The 9,514-nt window shown below is 40.2% G+C and overlaps 1 pseudogene across 1 annotated transcript; it reads left to right on the top strand.

Annotated features, from left to right (window-relative positions):
• The first annotated feature begins 428 nt into the window (after positions 1 to 428).
• LOC311301647 (putative inhibitor of apoptosis) lies at positions 429 to 6,064 on the top strand (annotated as a pseudogene). Its single transcript has 3 exons — positions 429 to 686; positions 1,346 to 1,737; positions 4,940 to 6,064. The product of its transcript is annotated as a putative inhibitor of apoptosis (transcript).
• Positions 6,065 to 9,514: the final 3,450 nt, after the last annotated feature.

The following is a 9,514-nucleotide window of genomic DNA, read 5'->3' as shown; positions in this document are numbered from 1 at the left end:
GAGCTAAAGCCCATAGGCCTCAGTGAAGAGGTGTGTTTTAAGCGATGACGACATCCCTATTCAGCCCCTCCAGCGGGGCGGGGTGAGCTCTGTCAGTTGTCCTGATAAATATTTCAGGACATCGCACGCTCTAGCTCTAGTCTAGCTCTACTAGCCTCGGACTGCTGCGCTACTGCATCATCTCATTGATCAAAGCCCGCTTCAACATTCCTGTTTGCCTGAACCTGATGCAAACTACGCTTCTTCGACTCAAGCTTCTGACCCAAAACCACAAACTTCCACACACAAACCCTGGACGACTGTGCCGCAAGGACTCACTCAGGAGATTCCAGGAACATTCCAGGAACGAAAAGCATCTTTCATCATCGAATAAGGGACTCTTCGAAAAGCATCTTTCATCATCGAATAGTATTCGAAAAGCTGAAAAAATGGCGACGCAAAAACGGATGGAGAACGAGTTCGCATTGAGTTCTGGCGATGTGGGGCACAAGTATCATCCGGCGTGTGAGTGCGCCACAGGCAAAGAGTGTCCTTTAAGAGCTTTGCTAGACTCTATGTTTAAAGATCATTTTAGAGGCCAAATGGTTGGCTTGATGCACAGGATCATCGATGCTGCGTGTGGTATGAAAAACGATTGTGCGCAGGATACCAAACGTGTGACAAATCTCAAAAATGAAATGGATGTCGTAAGAGGCCTGACAAAGTCATGGACTGATGTAACACCCATGTTTTTTAACGGCAAAGAGTCGAACGGCGTAATCCTCAGAAAAGTTCTGGATGTGTTGCGTGCATGTTGTGACGAATTCGAAATCACAGAGATACTCGCTATATGGACATTTGTAACGGATCTCTGTGTGTCACTGGTGTCAAAATTTGCAAAAACTGACGTTGGTGAATTAGTTGAAAGTCTGGTCAACTATACCCTAGAGCAAGACATGATAGCCTGCAGAGATTTTCTATTCTGGTTAGACCATCTGTAAATGTCATTATTGTTTTACTTTATGTACGTAATGCCGATCTATCATTTTCTTCACTACTTCAATGTATACTCGAAAGTATAATGTTGAAATAAAAATTTCTGAATTAAAAAAATGTCTGAGCTCATAAAAATAGTATTATAATAGTATAATTAATAATAATAATAATATTTAGAATAATATTTAGAATCATTTAATATTTCAATATTTGTTTTCTGCATTTGATTTACTGTATTCCCGAGGTGGCAACCATTTCCAAGATGTGAATACCTGAAATTGTGTGGTGATTTTTCAAATGATACAACTAATTTGCCCGCTTATATGTTCTGTCATGGACGACTAGACACTAGTCATGGGATGTCCAGCAGAGACAAGGGCTTGAGTGGACACGCCCTGTGGTCACATTTTTACCCGCCACCGCAAACCTCCTGTCGTCCTCCTACTCTGCCTTTTCATCCACTTCGCAACGTAGCCATCCTACAGCTTTCCAACCCTGCGACAGCCGTAACATCGACCACCACGGCATCCATTTCAGGCCAAATGGAGGAGCAGGTGGGTTACTTAAACACGGCATTCAGCAACCTGGCCCTCTCCAGTCCCATTTCCTCCCGTGGAGTTGAGGATATGTCTCACCAGCGACCTCCAACTTGTCACAATCCTGGCATGCGTCGGGAACAGGAACGCCTTGACACCTTTCAGAATTGGACTCTTGCTACAGTAACTCCAGCTGAGCTTGCCAAAAGTGGTTTCTACTAGAGAGGTTGATGATGGCGCTGGTAATGGCGACACGCAGCAGCAGTGTGTGAGAGTGGTGTGTAGTCCGAACTTGTCCGTCTACTCTACGTTATCGTTCTGCAAATGAACAGAGGCAAAATGACTCACTTGAATTTGACTGGCCTCCTTTTTTTGTCAACGCTGTTATGTCACTTTTTATGTGGATTTCTCGTGGATGGAAAGCCTCTCCAGTATGGTCGGGAATTCCTTTTGTTTTTGCGCGGCACCAGTGTGGGCACCGTGGATTCTTCTGCAGTTATCCCCGCAGAGATCCTCCGGTTGCCGGACCCTTACGAAGTGAACATGAACAGGGCGCATCGGACGAGGCCGACAGCAAGGAAAAGAGGGAGACGCGGCGGTGTACGCCAGAGGCTCAGGAGACAAGGACACAGGCGGATCCCCCTTCCCACAGTTATCCTTGCTAATGTCCAGTCACTCAGGAATAAAGTTGACGAGCTTCAGGCAAACGTCAAGTTCCTGGCGGAGTATAGCGGTGCCTGTCTTCTCGCCTTCACTGAAACATGGCTTAAGGAGCACGACTTACAATCCGATCTGGAGATCGATGGCTTCGGAGTTCCATACCGTTTGGACAGAGATCCTGCAGTGACCGGTAAGTCACTTGGCGGGGGATTGTGTCTGTACGTAAACAATAACTGGTGCAGTACAGTAGTCATCAGAGAGTCACTGTGTACGCCGGACATTGAACTCCTCTCTGTATCTTTACGTCCCTTTTATCTACCAAGGGAATTCTCTCAATTATTTGTGACTCTTGTTTATATTCACCCGAAGGCTAACATTGATAGGGCCACTCAAGTCATGACTAGATCTGTGCAGCGGCTACAGGGGATTGCGCCGGACGCACCGATCCTAATTATGGGTGATTTTAATCTCTGTAAACCGGGGAAGTCTCTTTGTAATTTTTATCAGTATGTCACTTGTCCGACTCGTCACTCAAAGTGTCTGGACCTTTGCTTTGGGACGGTTAAGGGGGCTTATAAATCTCTTTCTAGAGCCCCTCTTGGAACATCTGACCATAATGTTGTTTATTTAGTTCCGATGTATAAATCGGTCCTGAAGAGGCACAAGGCGGAACAAAGATTGGTTCCGGTATGGACAGAAAAGTCAGTTCATTGTCTTCAGGATTGTTTCTATGACACTGATTGGGATGTGTTTAAAAAGGCTTGTTCGGATTTAGACGAACTGACAGAAACTGTGTCTGCCTATATATCCTTTTGTGAGGAAATGATCATCTCCCAAAAATCCATCCTCATTTATCCAAATAATAAACCCTGGGTCTCCAAATCAGTGAAAAACATAATTAATCAGAGGAACATTAGTTTTAATCAGGGGGACATGACACAGTACAGGATATTATCTAAACAGTTGAAGAGGGAACTTAAGCTTGCCAGGCGCGTATATAAAGAAAAGGTAGAAGATTTGTTGCGTACTGGAAATTCACGTCCTGCATGGGAGGGCGTGAAAACCATAATGGGGTTGCAGCCCAAAAAGCTTTCCATTATTCAGAATGGAAAAACCGATCTGGACTTTTCTAATGAATTGAATGTTTTTTATAATCGGTTTAATAACCATGATTTTAGTGAGGAGATGTCTGTTTTTAAAAATGTGGACTTAAATCCTGAGAATATTATTGTGCCCATTGATAAATTCATGGTCTTGAAACTCTTTCGTGGTGTAAAAGAAAGGAAGAGTCCAGGTCCTGATGGGATCGGGGGTCGTGTTCTAAAGAACTGTGCTGTCCAGCTGGCAGACATCTTCTGCTTTATTTTTCAGTTGTCACTACAGCTGCATAGGGTCCCTTCACTTTGGAAGGACGCAATAATTGTTCCTGTGCCTAAGATTCATACACCTAAGACACTCAATGACTATAGACCAGTGGCACTTACATCTCTTGTCATGAAAGCTTTTGAAAGGCTAGTGAAGGATGCACTTTTGGACACTGTACAGGATAAGTTAGATTCTCTTCAGTTCGCCTATAGGTCGGGCAGAGGTGTGGACGACGCAATAGGGACACTTTTAAACATGGTTTTTAAACATCTTGAGGGGGCCAAGTCCCTTGCCCGTCTACTATTTATTGACTTCTCCTCTGCTTTTAACTGTATTCAGCCACATGTTTTAGCAGAAAGGTTGAAAAACACGTACAACATTGATAATGGACTGATCTGCTGGCTAATGGATTTTTTAACAGTTAGGTCACAAAGGGTGAGAGTGAACAGTGTCTTATCAGATGCACTTTTTTCTTCTACTGGGTCCCCCCAGGGCTGTGTCCTCTCTCCTCTCTTGTTTGTTTTATATACAAATGAATGCCAAAGCCATCATGAACGGCGCCATATTATTAAATTTGCGGATGATTCTGTCATTGTGTCCCTCCTCAGTAGTGATGATCCCGAACACGGTCCTGTAGTGAATGATTTTATGGATTGGTGTAAATCCTCCTTTTTAAACATTAATGTGGAAAAAACTAAAGAGATGTGTATCGACTTTAGTAGAAATCCCACTGTCATTACCCCTGTTGTGATGGACAACCAGCCAGTTGAATTAGTGCAGCAGTATAAATATCTTGGGACTGTAATCGACAGTAAAATGTGCTTTGAGCCCCAGGTTGATGCTGTGTGTAAAAAAGCACATCAGCGTATGCACTTTCTTCGTAAGCTTCGTAGTTTTAATGTTGACACTGTTTTTATGGAAATGTTTTATTCTTGTTTCATTGAATCAGTTCTCACTTTTTCCTTTATCTGTTGGTACGGGTCACTTTCTATTAAACAGAAAAATCGCATGCAAGGTATTGTAAGGGTATGCAGTAAAATTGTTGGCACACCCTTAAATGACCTACATGACCTGTACAAGGTCAGATCTTTGAAGAAGGCGAGAGCCATCCTGGCTGACCATAGTCATCCCTTGTGGGATGAATTTATGCTGCTGCCATCCGGGCGCAGATATAGTCTGCCGCGATGCAGAACAAATAGATTTAAAAGGTCATATATCCCGACTGTTATCACCATTGTTAACAGTACCTTGTAAATTTGTATTTAAATTATGTTCTTTTGTGGTTGTGTTTATTGTTGTTGTTTGATTGATTAATTTATTTGTTACTGCTGCCTGTAATCAAAATTGCCCCTCGGGGATAATAAAGTTTACCTTACCTTACCTTACCTTACTACCTTGGCCAGGGCGACAGAGTGGCTTGCTTCAGTTGTGGAGGCCAGCTTAGCAACTGGGAACCGGGAGATCGGGCAGTATCAGAGCACCAGAGGCATTACCCCCACTGCCGCTTCGTACGAGGTGACCATGCAGATAATGTACCTTTATCTGGTGGCGGCCTTTCCAATGTATCTAACTCGGCAATGCAACAGTGTGAAGAAAGGTTGCTCACATTTGTCAACTGGCCCTCAAGAATAGCTGTTCGACCAGACCAATTGGCTAAGGCTGGTTTTTACTATGTTGGTCGTAATGATGACGTGAAGTGCTTTTGTTGTGATGGTGGACTCAGATGTTGGGAGTCTGGTGATGATCCATGGGTAGAACATGCTAAGTGGTTTCCAAGATGTGAATACCTGCTGCAAGAAAAGGGCCAAGAGTTTGTTCATCAGATTCAAGCAAGATTTCCAAGACTATTTGAACAGCTATTGACTAATGGAGACAGCAACTCGAGAGAATTTGTGAGAGAACAAGAGAACAATCCTGTGGTGAAGCAAACCGTTCAAAGCAAAATCCTCGCAAGTGGAGAAAATTACGAAACCGTTCAAGAGTTGGTGTCTGATTTACTAAGTGCAGAAGATGAGAAGAGAGAGGAGGAGCGAGAAAGTAAGTTTCTTACTTTTCTTAAGAAACATCATCTTGCCATGTCACAGAACCTAAAAAGTGTGCAGAGCTTAATGGACCATCTTCTAGAGGAGAACGTCATCTCACAGAAAGAGTATGGCATTATTCGTAACTGCACTACAGTCAAGCAGCAGACAGGGCAGCTCATTGAGTTAGTCCTGTCAAAAGGAAATGCAGCAGAGGTCTTCCGCAACTGGATCAAGAAGAATGATGTCTACCTGCTAAGAAAACTGATGGCCCAGACAAATGAAGCTGCATCACCGAGTCAAGATCTTTCAGACTTGTCAATGGAGGAACAGTTAAGAAGACTTCAAGAGGAGCGCACATGCAAAGTTTGCATGGATAAGGAAGTGAACATTGTCTTCATCCCCTGTGGTCACCTAGTTGTGTGCAAAGAATGTGCGTCTTCTCTGCGCAAGTGCCCCATATGTAGAGGCTTGGTCAAAGGCGCTGTCCGTACTTTCCTATCATAAAGTTTTCCTATCATTTGGATTTGCAAATTTACATTTAACTTGATGAATAAAAACAATGATACAACAAGTCATGCCGCCAGAGAGAAGTTTATTATTTTCACTCAATCCAGTTACAAAATCTGATTAAACATATGCACGGGTGAATTGTTCACCATAAGTTCTGTAACAAACATTTAGAAAGTAGTTAGGATCTATTTCATTTTGCACATGATTTAAGTTAATTTTACCAACTATGATGTTAAAGTTCATAGACCTTTAGCGCATTGAGTTAAAATTAAAATCAATATCGCATTAAACACATCATTACCGTGTTTAATAACTTCAATAGTTATCAAGCACCAGCTGATTTAAGTTTTTCTTCAAACAAAAGTAATTTTCTGATAAATCATCGTACACCTACATGTGTTTTGTTGTATGCATAGATTTTGAGGGTCCTTGTCTTTGTTTCGCGGTATTTTTAAAAACATAGAACCAGAGAACAGAGAACCTTGTGCGGGATTCTATATCCGCATAAAGGTTAAAATATAAAATATACATTTTAGCGCTATTTAAAAACTAGGACGGTATTATAATATAATGTAAATGTCTCACGTGAAGATGATGGTTTAAACCATCATTTTATCACATCAAGCCAATTCATGCGAATACTGTCGTATATGAACAAAGAGAAGACCTAGAGTTCACTAACATTATAGCTAACTGTAGGAAACACATATCCGGGGAAAGTGTAAAGAAAGCGCCATACAAAACATTACAATCACACCCGGCAATACGATAAGTGTTACGCTAGTGATGTTAGAAATGAAACCTTGGTAAACAATTTCATGCAAACATGAAATGCAAACAAAATCTTTTAAACAAAGTCTTGTTTCAGAGTCGGTATGCTCCGGTGAAAACTTTGTGACTTGTGTGAAATTTGAAGAGGCCGAGAACACTAGCGCTGTTAAACATGCGGTTCAATATAAACAAGAATCCGACTCTAATGCGACTGTGCTTGTTTCACATAACTGTTGATTGTTAGATTTAATAGTTAGATGATTTATCTAACCATTGCAATTGACGATATGTTAAAACATTTGGCATTATGCTGAATAAAAAGAAGAACAACTATTAAGACATAAAACACAACGTCTGTTTTCTGGATCGAGCCTAAAAGACAGATGCCTAAAACTCAAAGTATTGGTGTGGACAGAATAAAAAATGAATCAACCCTCCTTTCATGTAAAAATACCACATATCAACTGTGATTCATTAGCTTAACTGTTGTTTTGTCACACAAACAAAATAACTGTGTAATAATAACAAAATAAGTGTAATAGACGAGTTTGAAGTGTAATAGTTTTATAGGTAACAGAAAAAACAGCAATACTCATCTTTCACGTCGATGTTTCGTAGACATAGCAGAAAGATGTTCTAAAAGTGTCTTAAACACTCTCATACTAGAAGGACCGTCATTTAATTATCTTTATGCAATATTTGTTCATGTTTTTCATACATTCCTATATGAACATGTTTGACCACGCTCTGAGACTATATACTTTTTGCAAACTGTACAAAAACAAAAAGAAACGAGTTCAATTACAGACATTCAAAAACTAAAACTGATCACTATAGTGGCTTTTCTGTATTTGTTTTAAATGGCTCATGATGATGAAGAATTAGAATTAGAATTTACTTTTGGTGCAATTTTATCTGCAGGTTTCACCAAAGTGTGGAACTTTGTTTAACAGCTTCAAGTTTTGATGAATATGCATCTCTCGGTGCAATAGTTTAAGTGTAACTTTGTTACTCATACTTTGTGTGATTCGTAGATAGAGGGAAAGTTGCCCTAAACAAAGTATCAATGTAGTTCTCAAACAGAAAGACTATCACTTAAATTCTTCATCGTCATTTATTTCTATAAACACTGAATGTTGACGGCTCTCAAAGAAACGTCTTCACCTAAAACACATACAGTCCAACATACAAAATGTGAACCAGTGTCGTCTGCTATCTGAACAAGATGACTAAATCTAGTGGAGTAATAAAACCATCATTTGGAAACTTTAGTGATTTGGTCTTTTGAATCTTAAAGATAAAGAATAAGATTATGTTTGAAAGTTAGTCCATAGGATGTGGAACTTTGCATCACTATGGTGTGTAAAAATACACCCAAAGATTTAAGCACAAATATTTACACACATATTAAGTAGGAGAATATCAAGCCTATCTGTTTATTTTGGGTCAGAGAACATCCTTAGCTCATACATCTCTTTACTTTTGTGCTGGATGTTAAAGTGTTAGTTAAAAAGATAAAGGTATTAGTTAATAACAAACAAACAAAAAACTTTAAATCAACATGAAGCCATAACAGTTTCAAAATGACTTCCATAATATTTTCTTTTAGTAAAGCTATGTCTGGATCAGCCAACACAAAGTTGTGCATTGTGAGTGAGATCTCGCAAAGATTACACCGATATTAGATTGCACTATGCCTGAAACTATGCCGAAAACTGTCAAAAAATCATCTGGTATCATGGTTTAGTTGAATTTTAAAACACTGTTTTTTCTTTTTTTTCTTAAAAATGATCTTGTTTAATCGTGTATTCAGTCCATATTTATCAGGTTGATATTTGTAGAAATAAGCAAAATACATTTATAAAGCAAAAAGAACGAGTTAATGGCCTTGTGTCAGAACACAACAGGTCTTTTTATTGTAACTTTGAAAAGTGTAATACAGTATTGGATTTTTACACACGCAGTGTTTTCGCCAACTGACCTACCCCTGAAGTTATGACTTCTGAAGGCCTCTCATGTGCAGATTCGCTCGGTTGAAAAAATTGTATTTTATCAGCTAAAATCATTGTCTTTATTCATAAATATGTCCTCATGGGTGTAAAATGACCTCTGCCAATGATCTGACTTATCCTTGTAAGCGAAACATTTCTTATCTTTATTTACATGGGGCGGGTAAGTCCATGGAAGCTTCCATGTCGTTCCGCCATCTTGAAAAACTATAATGGCAGAGAGGGACAAAAAGCACTAGCCTACCTCAACACGTTTCATCAACGCGTGTTCGTTCAGAGCCGGCTGCCTGAAACCAGCTAAAGTGCAAGGATCAGTGAAAGGCGCTTGTCACTACCCCGGAAAATTTGAAAGGCTGCAGTGCACGGGACAATATAATGCAGGATCATACTTATGCAGAGCCACAGGTGAAGGAATCCTCGTGGCCAAAAAGCAAAAATGTAATTTATCGGGATGTAAATAAATATCGGGATAGCTTTTCCCAGGTGGAAAGAGCTAATGAAGGAGAAAGACTTTGAAAGGGAAGTTGCCTGCTTTCTTCTCGACAGGTAAGTCAAAATGACGGTCTAAATGACAAGCTTTTTTCATTGCTTGGTTGTGTAAAATATTTTTCAGGCAGCATAACAGTAGATCATGTATAGTTAAACTCGATGAAGTGCTATTGGG

The sequence above is a fragment of the Rutilus rutilus genome (assembly GCF_951802725.1).
Source record: "Rutilus rutilus genome assembly, chromosome: 12".
Classification (NCBI taxonomy): domain Eukaryota; kingdom Metazoa; phylum Chordata; class Actinopteri; order Cypriniformes; family Leuciscidae; genus Rutilus; species Rutilus rutilus.
This window is presented reverse-complemented; position numbering and strand designations above follow the sequence as displayed.